This window comes from Apodemus sylvaticus, chromosome 1 (genome assembly GCF_947179515.1).
Source record: "Apodemus sylvaticus chromosome 1, mApoSyl1.1, whole genome shotgun sequence".
Taxonomy (NCBI): Eukaryota; Metazoa; Chordata; class Mammalia; order Rodentia; family Muridae; genus Apodemus; species Apodemus sylvaticus.
Window position 1 is genome coordinate 163,141,522 of NC_067472.1, and position 16,776 is coordinate 163,158,297.

Here is a 16,776-nt window from a genome sequence, read left to right on the forward strand (position 1 = left end):
GAATTCAACACTCCACTCTCATCACTGGACCGATTAGGAAAACAGAAACTAAACAGGGAGACAATGAAACTAATTGAAGCTTTGGACCAATTGGATTTAACAGATATATATATAGAACTTTTCATTCCAAAGCAAAAGATTAAACCTTTTTCTCAGCACCTCATGGTACCTACTCCAAAATCAATCAAATATTTGCTCACAAGACAGACCTCAACAAATATAAGAAGATTGAAATAATCCCATGCCTCCTATCAGATCACTATGGAGTAAAAGTGGTATATAATAACAATAAAAACAACAGAAATCCCACATATACATGGAAACTGAACAATATTCAATGATACCTTGGTAAAGGAAGAAATAAAGAAAGAAATCAAAGATTTTTTAGAATTTAACAAAATTGAAGGCACAAAATACAGAAATCTATGGGACACAATGAAAGCAGTGCTAAGTGGAAAATTCAAAGCTTTGCGTGCCTCCAAAAATAAATTCGAGAGAGCATACACTAGAAGAATAACAGAACAACTGAAAGCCCTGGAACAAAAAGAAGCTAATTCACCCAGGAGGAAGAGAAGACAGGAAATCATCAAACTCAGAGCTGAAATCAATCAAGTAGAAACCAAGAGAACCATACAAAGAATCAACAAAACCAGGAGCTGGTTCTTTGAAAAAATCAACAAGATAGATGAACCCTTAGCCAAACTAACCATATGGCACAGAGAAAGTATCCAAATTAACAGAATTAGAAATGAAAAGGCAGATATTACAACAGAAATGGAGGAAATTCAAAAAAATCATCAGATCCTACTACAAAAGACTGTGCTCAACACAACTGGAGAATCTGGAGGAAATGGACAATTTCCTAGACAGATAACAAATACCAAAATTAAACCAGGATCAAATAGATCATCTAAACAGACACATGACCACTAAAGAAATATAAGTGGTCATAGATAGCCTTCCAACCAAAAAAAGCACAGGACCAAATGGTTTCAGTGCAGAATTCTATCAGACCTTCAAAGAAGACTTAACACCAATACTCTTCAAACTATTCCACTAAATAGAAACAGAAGGAACACTACCCAATTCCTTCTACGAAGCCACAATTACGCTGCTACCAAAACCACACAAAGATTCAACTAAGAAAGAGAATTTCAGGCCAATTTCCCTTATGAATATCGATGCAAAATTACTCAATCAAATTCTTGCCAACCAATTCCAAGAACACATCAAAACAATCATCCACCATGATCAAGTAGGCTTCATCCAAGGGATGCAGGGATGGTTCAACATAAGGAAATCCATCAATGCAATCCACTACACAAACAAACTCAAAGAAAAAAAAAACCACATGATCATTTCATTAGATGCTGAAAAGGCATTTGACAAAATTCAGCATCCTTTCATGCTAAAAGTCTTAGAAAGGACAGAATTCAAGGCCCATATCTAAACATAGTAAAAGCAATATACAGCAAACTGGTAGCCAACATCAAACTAAATGGAGAGAAACTTGAAGCAATCCCACTAAAATCAGGGATAGACAAGGCTGCCCTTTCTCTCCATATCTTTTCAATATAGTTCTTGAAGTCCTAGCAAGAGCAATTAGACAACATAAGGACATCAAAGGGATACAAATTGGAAAGGAAGAAGTCAAATTATCACTATTTGCAGATGATATAATAGTATACTATCATATTTTGGGTCACTAAAGTGACCCAAAAAACTTTACTAGAGAACTCCTACAGCTGATAAACAACTTCATCAAAGTGGCTGGCTACAAAATCAACTCAAGCAAATCAGCAGCCTTTATATACTCAAAGGATAAGCAGACTGAGAAAGAAATTAGGGAAATGACACTCTTCACAATAGCCACAAACAGCATAAAGTATCTTGGGGTGACTAACCAAACAAGTGAAAGACTCATATGACAAGAACTTCAGATCTCTGAAGAAGGAGATCGAAGAAGATCTCAGAAAATGGAAAAATCTTCCATGATCATGGATTGGCAAGATTAATATAGTTAAAATGGCCACATTACCAAAGGCAATCTACAGATTCAATGCGATCCCAATTAAAATCCCAACCCAGTTCTTCATAGAGTTAGAAAGAGCAATGCTCAAATTCACCTGGAATAACAAAAAACCCAGCATAGCTAAAACTATTCTCAACAGTAAAAGAACTTCAGGAGGATTCAGTATCCCAGACCTCAAATTTTACTACAGAGCAATAGTGATAAAAACTGCATGGTATTGGTACAATGTCAGGCAGGCAGATCAATGGAATAGGATTGAAGACCCAGAAATGAACCAACACACCTATGGTCACTTGATCTTCGACAAAGGAGCTGAAAGCATCCAGTGGAAAAAAGATAGTCTTTTCAACAAATGGTGCTGGTTCAATTGGAGGTCAGTATGCAGAAGAATGGGAATTGATCCATTCTTATCTCCGTGTACTAAGCTCAACTCCAAATGGATCACGGACCTCCACATAAAACCTGACACACTGAAACTAATAGAAAAGAAACTGGGGAAGACCCATGAGGACATGGGCACAGGGGAAAAGTTCCTGAATAGAACACCAATAGCTAATGCTCTAAGATCAAGAATTGACAAATGGGACCTCATAAAACTACAAAGTTTATGTAAGGTAAAGGACACCGTCAAAAGGACAAAACGTCAACCAACAGATTCGGAAAGGATCGTCACCAACCCTAAATCTGCCAGAGGGCTAATATCTAATATATACAGAGAACTCAAGAAGGTAGAACCTAGACAACCAAACAACCCCATTAAAAAGTGGGGTACCGAACTAAACAAAGATGTTTCACATGAAGAACTTCGGAGAGCGGAGAAACACCTTAAGAAATGTTCAACATCATTAATCATTAGGGAAAAGCAAATCAAAACAACCCTGAGATTTCACCTCACACCAGTCAGAATGGCTAAGGTCAAAAACTCAGGATACAGCAGGTACTGGCGAGGATGTGGAGAAAGAGGAACACTCCTCCACTGCTGGTTGGATTGTAAATGGGGCAACCACATTGGAAATCAGTCTGGCAGTTCCTCAAAAAACTGGGAATGACACTTCCAGAGGATCCTGCTATACCACTCCTGGGTCTATACCCAGAGGATTCCCCAGCATGTAATAAAGACACATGCTCCACTATATTCATGGCAGCCCTATTTGTAATAGCCAGAAGCTGGAAACAACCCAGGTGTACCTCAACAGAGGAATGGATACAAAAAAAATGTGGTATATTTACACAATGAAGTACTATTCAGCCATTAGAAACAATGAATTCATGAAATTCGTAGACTAATGGATGGAGCTGGAGAACATCATATTAACTGAGGTAACCCAGTTTCAAAAGATCAGTCCTGGTATGCACTCACTGATAAGTGGATAATAACCTAGAAACTTGGAATACCCAAGAAATAATCCACATATTAAATGATGTTGAAAAAAACCAGAGGAGTAGCCCCTGGTTCTTGAAAGACTCAATGCAACAGTATAGGGGAATACCAAAACAGGGAAGTGGGAAGGAGTTGATGGAGGAACAGGGGGAGGGAAGAGGGCTTATGGGACTTGTGTGGATTGGGGACCCAGAAAATGGAAAATCATTTGAAATGTAAATAAAGAATACATCGAATAAAAAAAAAAAGAAACTGATGCCCATGAACATAGAAGAAGCCTACAGAACTCCAAATAGTTTCAACAAGAAAAGAAAATCATCCTCTCATATAATAATTAAAACACCAAATGTACTAAACAAAGAAAGGATATTAAAAGCAGTAAGGGAAAAAGATCAGGTAACATATAAAGGGAGACCTATTAGAATTACACCAGATTTCCACCAGAGACTAGGAAAGTCAGAAGAGCCTGGGCAGATGTCATGCAGACCTTAAGAGAACACAAATGCCAAACCAAACTGCTATATCCAGCAAAGCCATCAATCACCATAAATGGAGAAGCCAAGGCTTTTCATGACAAAAACAAATGTACACAGTATCTTTCCACAAACCCAGCTCTTCAAAGAATAATGAATAAAAAACACCAACAAAGGGCGGGAAACTACACACAAGAAAAAGCAAGGAAGTAACCTCCTTTCACCAAACCCAAAAGAAGTTAACCACAAAAACATAAAAATTACATCAAAAACAGCAGGAAGCAACAATCACTATTCCTTAATATCTCTTAACATCAATGAACTCAATTCCCCAATAAAAAGACATAGAATAAAACATTGGATCCGTAAAAAAGACCTAACATTTTGCTGCATACAGGAAACACATCTCAGTGCCAAAGACAAACACTACCTAAGAGTAAAAGGCTGGAAAACAGTTCTCCAAGCATATGTTCCCAAGAAACAAGCTGGACTAGCCACTCTAATATCAGATAAAATAGACTTTCAACCAAAAGACATCAAAAAAGATACAGAATGCCACTTTATGCTCATCAAAGGCAAAATCTACCAGGAAGAACTCTCAATTTTGAACATCTATGCCCCAAATACACGGGTACCTGCTTTCATAAAAGAAAGCTTACTAAAGCTTAAAGCATACATAGCACCCCACACAATAATTGTGGGGGACTTAACTACCCCACTCTCTCCAATGGACAATCAGGGAAACTCAAACTAAACTCAGTCACAGCGAAACTAACAGAAGTTTTGGACCAAAAGGTCTTAATAGATATCTATAGAACATTTCATCCTAAATCAAAAGGATATACCTTCTTCTAGGCACCGCATGGTACCTTCTCTAGTACTGGTATATAATTGGTCACAAAACAGACTTCAACAGATATCAGAAGATCAAACTTCTTCCATGCCTCCTATCAGATCACTGTGGAATAAAGGTCGTCTTCAGTAGCAACAAAAACAACAAAAAGCCCACATACACATGGAACCTTAACAATTCTCTACTCAATGATACCTTGGTCAAGGAAGAAATAAGGAAACAAAATCAAAGACTTTTTAGAACTTAATGAAAATGAAGGCACAACAAACTCTAATTTATGGGAAAAATGAAAGCAGTGCTATGAGGAAGTCTCATAGCTATGAATGCCTACACAAAATAAAATTTGGAGAGCATAGAGAAGCAGATGAACAGAACACCTGAAAGCATTAGAACAAAAAGATGCTAATACACCCAAGAGTAATAGAAGGCAGGAAATCATGAACTCAGGGATGAAATCAACCAAGTTGAAACAAAAGAACTATACACAGAATCAACAAAAGTAGGAGCTGGTTCTTTGAGAAAATCAACAAGACAGAAAAACCTTTAGCCGGACTACCCAGCGGGCACAGAGGAGGTACCCAAATTAACAAAATCAGAAATGAAAAGGGTGATATAACAACAGAAACTGAGGAAATTGGAAAAAAATTATCATAATCTACCAGAAAGGCCTATACTCAAGAAAACTGGAAAATCTGGATGAAATGAACAATATCCTAGGCAGATATCAATAACCAAAATTTTATCAGTATCAGATAGACCATCTAAAAGGACCCATAACCCCTAAAGAAATAGAAGTTGTCATTGATATTCCCCCAACCCAGAAAAGTACAGGACCAGATGACTTTAGTGCAGAATTCTACCAGACATACAAAGGAGACCTAATGCCAATACTCTTCAAACTATTTCCAAAATAGAAACAGAAGGAACATTACCCGACTTATTCTCTGAATCCACAATTTAGCTGAGAGCACAACCACATAAAGATCCAACAACAACAACCTTAGACCAATTTCCCTTATGAATATCGATGGAAATATCCTCAACAAAATTCTTGCCAACCAATTTCAAGAACACATCAAAACAGTCACTCAGCATCATCCAGTGGGCTTCATCCCAGGGATGCTGGGAAGGTTCAATATATGGAAATCCATCAATATGGTAATCCACTACATAAACAAAATCAAAGGAAAAAACCACATGGTCATTTCATTAGATGCTGAAAAAGCATTTGATAAAATTCAGCATTCAGTTTGTTAAAGGTTTTGTAAGGAACGGGAACTCAAGGCCCATACCTAAACATAATAAAAGCAATATACGGGCGGCAGCAGTGCAGCAGTGGCTGGTCCAGCTGAAGGGCCATCAGCAGTGGAACCAAGGAGACACAGGGTCCAGTTAGGCCCTGCGCCCATGACCACTGACCTTCGCTGCCCAGCCGGGCGGCAAGCAGCTGCGGTTCTGCGGAGCCTTTCGCTGCACGGAAGCCACTTCAGAACTCGGCTTCCCGCCAGTCAGGAGAGACTCACCTCCATCTTGATTTCGGACTCCAGAGATCGGACAGACTGAGGTACACAAACATAATCCGAGGCCAACACCGGAGGGGTCTGAGCCCGACGGGCGTTGGCCTGCACCCAGGCCCTGGGCTGTTCTGGTAGCCATCAGGGTGCCAACCCAGCCAGGAGATTTTTTTGCCCTGGCCTGCGCACACGCCGCCATTTTGGCTACAGGACCCAGAGTGCTCGGGAGGGCAGAGACGGCTAACAAGCATAGCCTGAGGCTAACAAAACGGGGGTCTAGGCCCCAAAAGGCACAGGACTGACCCCAAGAACTGGGCGGCTTGGTGGGCCATCTGTGTGTCAACCCACCCAGGAGATTGTTAGCACAGCAGACTCTCCCGGTGCTTTCGGGGAGCACGGACGTGCACGCCGGCCATCCGGGTCACCTGACGGATCCAATTAACAGTCATAGCCCTAGGGGAACTTTGCTCGGACCTTGGCCTCCCAGGCTTTTTCCTGGACTCAGGGACTGGGCGGCCAGGCTAACCTTGTGTGCACCAGCCTGGTTGGGGACTCGGCTGCCCAGCGGAGTGAGCGGAACACAGGGGAGATCACAGCAGCATACACCTTTGGCGCTCCCTGGGGGTGCACACGGGCTCCATCTGGTCCGAAGACAAAATCTGGGGCAAGGCCTCAGGCGGAAGCCCTCAGCTCAACTCTCTCCACTTCAGATCAGCCTGGGCGGCCGCACCACATCTCCGGGTCCCTCAAGAGGCTAGTGGGGGCTTCTGGGCGGTCAGCTAGGAGAAGTCAGTGTGCTCCGGTAAATCCTGCGGGCCCCAGCGGGAGCCTTCAGGTGCCTGCCTCGGGATCTGAACAGCCTGGACAGCAGCACCCTGTCTACAGGCAGTGCAGGGTGTAAGCTGTGCACCAGAGGCCAACGGGGAAGGGGCAGCTTGCACTGGTGAGTCCAGCACTGACAAGACCAAGTAACACCAGTGAGAGCTAGATGGCAAAAGGCAAACACAGGAACGTCACCAACAGAAATCAAGGCAATATGGCAACTTCTGAACCCAATTCTCCTCTACCAGCATGTCCTGGATACCCCATCACACCAGTAAAACAAGATTTGGATTTAAAATGACTGGTCATGATGCTGGTACAGGAACACATGAAGGACATACTTAAAGAAATTCAGGAGAAAATGGATCAAAAGTTAGAAGCCTTTGCAAGGGAAACACAAAAATCATTGAAAGAAATCCAGGAGAATACAAAAGCCAACAAGGAGGAAATGCAAAAAACACTTAAAGAAATACAGGAGAACTTTGGTCAACAGGCTGAGGTCATGAAAGACGAAACACAAAAATCTCTTAAAGAAATACAGGAGAACTTTGGTCAACAGGCTAAGGTCATGAAAGAGGAAACACAAAAATCTCTTAAAGAATTACAGGAAAGCACAAACAAGCAAGTGAAGGAGCTAAACAAAACCATCCAGGATCTAAAATCAGAAGTAGAAACAACTAAGAAAACTCAAAGGGAGACAACTTTGGAGATAGAAAGCCTTGGGAAGAAATCAGGGGACAGAGATGCAAATATCAACAACAGAATACAAGAAATAGAAGAAAGAATCTCAGATGCTGAAGATTCCATAGAAACAATGGACTCAACAGTTAAAGAAAATGCAAAATGCAAAAAGCTTGTAACCCAAAATATCCAGGAAATCAAGGACACAATGAGAAGACCAAACCTAAGGATTATAGGCATAGATGAGTGTGAAGATTTACAATTTAAAGGGCCAGCAAATATCTTCAATAAAATTATGGAAGAAAACTTCCCTAACCTAAAGAGAGAGATGCCCATGAATATACAAGAAGCCTACAGAACTCCAAACAGACTGGACCAGAACAGAAATACTTCCCGTCACATAATAATCAAAACACCAAATGTTCTAAACAAAGAAAGAATATTAAAGGCAGTAAGAGAAAAAGGCCAAGTAACATATAAAGGAAGACCTATCAGAATCACAGCAGACTTTTCACCTGAGACTATGAAGGCTAGAAGGTCCTGGGCAGATCTCATGCAGACTCTAAGAGAACACAAATGCCAACCAAAACTACTATATCCAGCAAAACTCTCAATCACCATAGATGGAGAAACTAAGATATTTCACGACAAAACCAAGTTTACCCAATATCTATCCACAAGCCCAGCCCTAAAAAGGATAATAGGAGGACAACACCAATACAAGGAGGGAAACTTCACCCTGGAAAAAGCAAGATAGTAACCTTTCATCAAACCCAAAAGAAGTTAAGCAATCAAATTTAAAAAATAACGTCAAAAATGATAGGAAGTAACAATCACTATTCCTTAATATCTCTTAACATCAATGGACTTAATGCCCCAATAAAAAGACACAGACTAACTGACTGGATACATAAACAGGACCCTACATTTTGCTGCTTACAGGAAACACACCTCAGGGTCAAAGACAAACACTACCTTAGAGTAAAAGGCTGGAAGACAATTTTACAAGCAAATGGTCTCAGGAAACAAGCTGGACTAGCCATTTTAATATCAGATAAAATTGATTTTCAACCCAAAGTCATCAAAAGAGACTCTGAGGGACACTTCTTGCTGGTCAAAGGAAAAATACAACAAGAAGAACTCTCAATCCTGAACATTTATGCTCCAAATGCAAGGGCACCCTCTTTCATAAAAGAAACTTTATTAAAACTCAAAGCACACATTGCACCTAACACAATAATTGTGGGTGACTTCAACACTGCACTTTCCTCAATGGACTGATCAGGAAAACAGAAACTAAACAAGGACACCATGAAACTAATTGAAGCTTTGGACCAATTAGATTTAACAGATATATATAGAACATTCTATCCTAAAACAAAAGAAAATACCTTTTTTTCAGCACCTCATGGTACCTTCTCCAAAATCGACCATATAATTGGTCACAAGACAGACCTCAACAAATATAAGAAGATAGAACTAATCCCATGCCTCCTATCTGATCACTATGGAGTAAAAGTGGTCTTCAATAGCAACAGAAACAATAGAAAACCGACATACACATGGAAATTGAACAATACTCTACTCAATGATACCTTGGTCAAGGAAGAAATAAAGAAAGAAATTAAAGACTTTTTAGAACACAATGAAAATGAAAACACAACATACCCAAATCTATGGGACACAATGAAAGCAGTGCTAAGAGGAAAACTCATAGCCCTGAGTGCCTCCAAAAAGAAAACGGAGAGAGCATACATTACCAGCTTAATGACACACCTGAAAGCCCTAGAACAAAAAGAAGCTATTTCACCCAGGAGGAGTAGAAGGCAGGAAATCATCAAACTCAGAGCCGAAATCAATCAAGTAGAAACAAAGAGAACCATACAAAAAATCAACTAAACCAGGAGCTGGTACTTTGAGAAAATCAACAAGATAGATAAACCCTTAGCCAGACTGACCAAAGGGCACAGAGAAAGTATCCAAATTAACAAACTTAGAAATGAAAAGGGAGATATAACAACGGAAACTGAGGAAATCCAAAAAATCATCAGATCCTACTACAAGAGCCTGTACTCAACACAACTGGAGAATCTGGAGGAATTGGACAATTTCCTTGACAGATACCAAATACCAAAATTAAATCAGGACCAACTAGACCATCTAAACAGTCCCATAAAGCCTAATGAAATAGAAGGAGTCATAGAAAGTCTTCCAACCAAAAAAAGCACAGGACCAGATGGTTTCAGTGCAGAATTCTACCAGACCTTCAAAGTAGAGTTAACATCAATACTCTTCAAACTATTCCACAAAATAGAAGCAGAAGGAAAACTACACAATTCCTTCTACGAAGCCACAATTACGCTGATACCAAAGCCACACAAAGATCCAACAAAGAAAGAGAACTTCAGACCAATTTCCCTTATGAACATCGATGCAAAAATACTCAATAAAATTCTTGCCAACCGAATCCAAGAACACATCAAAACGATCATCCACCACGATCAAGTAGGCTTTATCCCGGGAATGCAGGGTTGGTTCAATATACGGAAATCCATCAATACAATCCACTACATAAACAAACTCAAAAAACAAAACCACATGGTCATTTCATTGGATGCTGAAAAAGCATTTGACAAAATTCAGCATCCTTTCATGCTTAAAGTCTTGGAGAGAACAGGAATTCAAGGCCCATACCTAAACATAGTAAAAGCAATATAGAGCAAACCGGTAGCCAGCATCAAACTAAATGGAGAGAAACTTGAAGCAATCCCACTGAAATCAGGGACCAGACAAGGCTGCCCCCTTTCTCCTTATCTTTTCAATATTGTACTTGAGGTACTAGCTCGGGCAATTCGACAACATAAGGAGGTCAAAGGGATACAAATTGGAAAGGAGGAAGTCAAACTATCATTATTTGCAGACGACATGATCGTCTACCTAAGTGACCCAAAGAACTCCACTAGAGAGCTCCTACAGCTGATAAACAACTTCAGCAAAGTGGCAGGTTATAAAATCAACTCAAGTAAATCAGTGGCCTTCCTATACTCAAAGGATAAGCAGGCTGAGAAAGAAATTAGGGAAATGACCCCCTTCACAATAGCCTCAAACAGTATAAAGTATCTTGGGGTGACTCTTACCAAACATGTGAAAGATCTGTATGACAAGAAGTTCAAGACTCTGAAGAAGGAAATGGAAGAAGATCTCAAAAAATGGGAAAACCTCCCATGCTCATGGATCGGTAGAATCAATATAGTTAAAATGGCCATTTTGCCAAAAGCAATATACAGATTCAATGCAATACCCATCAAAATCCCAACTCAATTCTTCACAGAGTTAGAAAGAGCAATTATCAAATTCATCTGGAACAACAAAAAACCCAGGATAGCTAAAACTATTCTCAGCAACAAAAGAAAATCTGGGGGAATCAGTATCCCTGACCTCAAGCAATACTACAGAGCAATAGTGTTAAAAACTAAATGGTATTGGTACAGTGACAGGCAGGAGGATCAATGGAACAGGATTGAAGATCCAGAAATGAACCCACACACCTATGGCTACTTCATCCCCGACAAAGAGGCTGAAAACGTCCAATGGAGAAAAGATAGCCTTTTTAACAAATGGTGCTGGTTCAACTGGAGGTCAGCATGCAGAAGAATGGGAATTGATCCATCCTTGTCTCCTTGTACTAAGCTCAACTCCAAATGGATCAAGGACCTCCACATAAAGCCAGACACTCTGAAGCTAATAGAAAAAAACTGGTGAAGACCCTTGAGGACATCGGTACAGGGAGAAAGTTTCTGAACAGAACACCAATAGCGTATGCTCTAAGAGCAAGAATTGACAAATGGGACCTCATAAGGTTACAGAGTTTCTGTAAGGCAAAGGACACCATCAAGAGGACAGATCGGCAACCAACAAATTGGGAAAAGATCTTCACCAATCCTACATCAGATAGAGGGCTAATATCCAATATATATAAAGAACTCAAGAAGTTAGACTCCAGAAAACCGAACAACCCTATTAAAAAATGGGGTACAGTGTTAAACAAAGAATTCTCACCTGAAGAACTTCGGATGGCGGAGAAGCATCTTAAAAAATGCTCAACTTCATTAGTTATTAGGGAAATGCAAATCAAAACAACACTAAGATTTCATCTTACACCAGTCAGAATGGCTAAGATTAAAAATTCAGGAGACAGCAGGTGTTGGAGAGGGTGTGGAGAAAGAGGAACACTCCTCCACTGCTGGTGGGGTTGCAAATTGGTACAACCACTCTGTAAATCAGTCTGGCGGTTCCTCCGAAAACTGGGCACCTCACTTCCAGAAGATCCTGCTATACCACTCCTGGGCATATACCCAGATGATTCCCCACCATGTAATAAGGATACATGCTCTACTATGTTCATAGCAGCCCTATTTATAATTGCCAGATGCTGGAAAGAACCCAGGTATCCCTCAACAGAAGAGTGGATGCAAAAAATGTGGTATATCTACCTAATGGAGTACTATTCAGCCATTAGAAACAACGAATTCATGAAATTCTTAGGCAAATGGATGGAGCTAGAGAACATCATACTAAGTGAGGTAACCCAGACTCAAAAGGTGAATCATGGTATGCACTCACTAATAATTGGTTATTAACCTAGAAAACTGGAATACCCAAAACATAATCCACACATCAAATGAGATACAAGAAGAAAGGAGGAGCCGTCCCTGGTTCTGGAAAGACTCAGTGAAACAGTATTCGGCAAAACCAGAACGGGGAACTGGGAAGGGGTGGGAGGGAGGACAGTTTGGAAAGGGTCTGGTAGAGCTGAAAAGGGACAAATTGTTTACCTGAGAAAATGGTTTGGAATGGTGTCATTAGGCCATTAAAATTGTCATATATATGTATCTGGTTAAGTGTACTTATATATAAATAATTAGATTATATATATAAATATTTGCAGTGCTCTCATTAGTTAAAATAAAGGTCAAGACAGTTTTATAAATGTCATTGAGATGAAATATTTTTCTTCAATTTTCTTTCCACCAAATGTGGATTTAAAAATAATTGAATGTGAATTTAAATATAATTGAATGAACATATAATATATGCATATATGAAAAATAAAATTTATTTCTCAAACCAATATGCTGAGGACTACTGAAAAATTAAGAGTCTGAGATTTATGTGTGAGTACATATTTGGAAATGAATCTATACATTAAAGTAAAGAAGTGTAAAATCCTTTATTGAGGCACAAATAAACTAGCATAGATGATCTGATTTTATCATACTTGGACTTGAATTCACAATGATATCTCAGAAACATTATCGATATTGAGTGGCAGGCCTAAAAGTATTTTTTTGGATATTTTCTTTATTTATCTTTCAAATGTTTTCCCCGTTCCAGGTCTCCCCCATACCATCCCCACTGCCCTTGACTTTAGGAGGTGCACCCCAACCCATCCATTCCCATTCTCCCACCCTGCCATTCCCTTACACTAGAAAATGGAACATTCTCATGTCTGAGAGCCTCTCCTCCCACTGATGATTAGCATATGATTGTTCCCTTTACTGTTCCCATGAACATTCTCACAGCCCTTGTCTCTTGGATTATCTTTTGGATTGTGATTGTCTCTTCTTGAAAGCTGTCTGGATAGTTGCCACCTAGATGTCTCTTTGCTTGACTTTTTGCAATAGCATAGTATTCTCTGCGACTTCTTGTGAAGGGAGAATTTCTGATATTGAGGTAGGTAAACGTCTCTCCAGAGAAAAGAATTCTCAGTTTGCAGAGGATCTAAGCTGCACATCCATTGCATACCATTTGGTACTTGTCATACAACTCAAGGAATATCCTCTCCCATTCCTGGTAGTGTTCTTTCTCAAATGAGTCTGTAAAACTGACACTTTGCCCACATTACTCTTTGATGTCATTCATAAGGGGATGTAACGTCCCTATATCTAGGAAAACAATCACCCCCTTTTTCACCTTGAGGTAATTTGCTTTTAGTGGGAGACAGTCCCCTAAATGTTTGAGGCGATCTAGACTCTGAGTGTTATGGATTATATAGAGGTGACCTTGACCTAGATCTTTGGTATCCATGAGTTCTGGACGGTGAACAGTAATTGATGCTCTCTTCTATCCCCCTCCTGGGGTATTGGGATGACCTTGAAGAGGAGCTAGAATGTGAGAATTTGAAGGATCTAGAGCAAGAAGTTGAGCCTGTTGAGCCAGACCTTGACTTCGTGTACATGTGTGAACTTCTTAAATATGATGACCCTTTATAGTGATATTTAGACTCTTCCTTTAGTAGTCCTTGCACTCTATAGAATTCTTCTCTGGACAAAGGAGGTGCCTGTTTTGTAGGGACCATATTTGAATGGGGAGTCTGCACTCCTTTTGTATTGGCAGGACCTGGGGGAAACGCTGGACGAGGCACACTGTATCCTGCTCGTGGAGGCTGACCAGGAGGAAACTGAAGAGAAAACTTTGGGCGAGGTACACCTGGAGGAAGAGGTAGTGTCTGTGGAGGAGGCAGGTACAAAGGAGCTTGTGGAACAGGCAAAAAGCCTGGGGTTGCTGGTAGTGATGGGCCTTGAGTCCTCTGTGATCTTTCACTGTAATGTTTCCTTTGGTTCATTTGTCGGTAAAAGCTTCTTTCTCCTCTTCTAATTTGCTGTGTTGGAGAAACTAGGTACCTAAGCTTGTGGGAATGTTCCCAACCTGGTCGACCAAGACCTGAACCAGCCTTTCTTCTTACTGTTCCAGATGAAAGGACTGGCACCTGGCAAAGCTCTTCTTCCAAAATAGCAGTTGAAGAGGCACCTTTGGAATGCCCTGATGTATGTGCAGGAGCCTGTAATGATTTACTATCAGAATCCAGAAGGGGTCCATCGAATTTTTCTGAATGGACTGATGTTGATACTATTGCAGTTATATCAGGTACTGGAGCCAGGAGAGAAGATGTATTTCCAGGCACAGAAGGAGCCAAGGAAGATGGATTTGAAGTTAATGAAGATATGGAGCTAGTTGGGTGAGCTGAGGAAGATGTCACTGGAATCAGAGGATCGTGCTGTCCTGATATGGGAAACCTCAACCTAGGCTGCAGGTTCTGTTGAAAGAGTGGCCATGGTGGTGGTTTTGGGGGTGTGGTTGGAGGTAAGTGTTTTCGTAGTCTTTTTGGATAGCCAGTTCCATTTTGAAAGTTATTAACAGCCTGTCTTAAAAACTTGTTGGCAACTAAAGCATCAGGAGAAACATCGTTTTGCTGACATGTTGGACATGTATGTTCATCTGACTCCAGGAGTGCTGTTCTTACACATTCATCACAGTAACTGTTTCCACAGGAAGGGATGAGCACTGCATCAGTCATGATGTCTTTGCAGTTTAGGCACAAGAGCTCCTCTGGGATAGGATCACCTTGTTCTGAACGTGGTGATGGTTCCTCTGGTAAGAAGGGTGGTTTCTCTTTCTTCCCAATTGCATTAGCCTCTGCATCTATAGTCGGTATTACATATTTCCCAGTGTTTGTAAGCATTGCGCCTTTCATGTTCGGATCTTTCACTTCCATCAAAAAACTCCTAGGAATTCCACTGCACTTTTTGATCCTGCGACCAGATTCTAAGTTCTTATCCCTATTTGTTGGGCAATTCTTAATAGAGTGACCAGGCTTACCACAACGAAGGCAGATGTAAGATGGAGGTGGCACACCTACCAGAGTTTTCTTCATGTAATTGACTGGGTCATAGTCACGGACAGATTGCAGCCTCATTGCTTTAATTTTGTCATCCTCGGAAGCATTGGCTTCAGCCAGATTGGCAGTCTTTGTAAGCTGTACCAGAGAAATAGATTCAGAAGAGTCATCAATTGCTTTTCGACTTGCCATGCCTGGGTCAGTTCTCCATTGAACATAGGTCTTGCTCGTAGATTTAACACCTCTGCTAGGAATTCTTCTGACAATCACAGTTGAATATTTAGGAATGAGCGCATTATCGTCAGTGTATTCTTCTTTGGTGTCTGGGTTGATGATCTGCAGATCGCTATTGGCAGCTTTCATCTTTTCTCTCCACATAATCTGCTTCTTTAAGCTGCACAGGGAGATATGGAGCCCATCAAACTTGATGATGTCAGAGGTAGTTTAGAGGAAATTTTATAGTACACACAGGACATTGTGGCAAAGGATTCCTTGTGCTAGTTACCAATCTGACCTCTGAATTTGCCAAATTCTGGAGGACAATCTTCTGAATTGGAAGGGACTCAGGTCTACTAAAGAGGCTGGAAGAGAATAAACGATTTGCTGAGTCAGTATAGATTAAATCCATGAACATATTTCCAAATTTAAGACCACACCTGGCATAGAATAAAAAAAAGTAGGAGCTGGTTCTTTGAGAAAATCAACAAGATAGAAAAACCTTTAGCTGGACTACCCACAGGGCAAAGAGACAGTACACAAATTAGCAAAATCAGAAATGAAAAGGGTGATATAACAACAGAAACTGAGGAAATTGAAAAAATTATCATATCCTACCAGAAAGGCCTATACTCAAGAAAAGTGGAAAATCTGGATGAAATGAACAATTTCCTAGACAGATATCAATAACCAAAATTTTATCAGTATCAGATAGACCATCTAAAAGGACCCATAACCCCTAAAGAAATAGAGGTCGTCATTGATATTCTCCCAACACAGAAAAGTACAGGACCACATGATTTTAGTGCAGAATTCTACCAGACATTCAAAGGAGACCTAATGCCAATACTCTTCAAACTATTCCATAAAGTAGAAAGAGAAGGAACATTACCCGACTCGTTCTCTGAAGCCACAATTTAGCTGATACCACAACCACACAAAGATCCAACAAAAAAAAGAGAACCTTAGACCAATTTCCCTTATGAATATCGATGGAAATATCCTCACCAAAATTCTTGCCAACTGATTCCAAGAACACATCAAAACAGTCACTCAGCATGATCTAGTAGGCTTCATCCCAGGGATGCTGCGATGGTTCAATATGTGGAAATCCATCAATACAGCA

At 40.3% G+C, this 16,776-nt stretch overlaps 1 pseudogene; it reads right to left on the reverse strand.

Moving 5' to 3' along the window:
* The window catches only part of LOC127682175 (E3 ubiquitin-protein ligase RBBP6-like), a 58,697-nt pseudogene extending 42,787 nt beyond the window's left edge, over positions 1-15,910 (reverse strand).
* Positions 15,911-16,776: the final 866 nt, after the last annotated feature.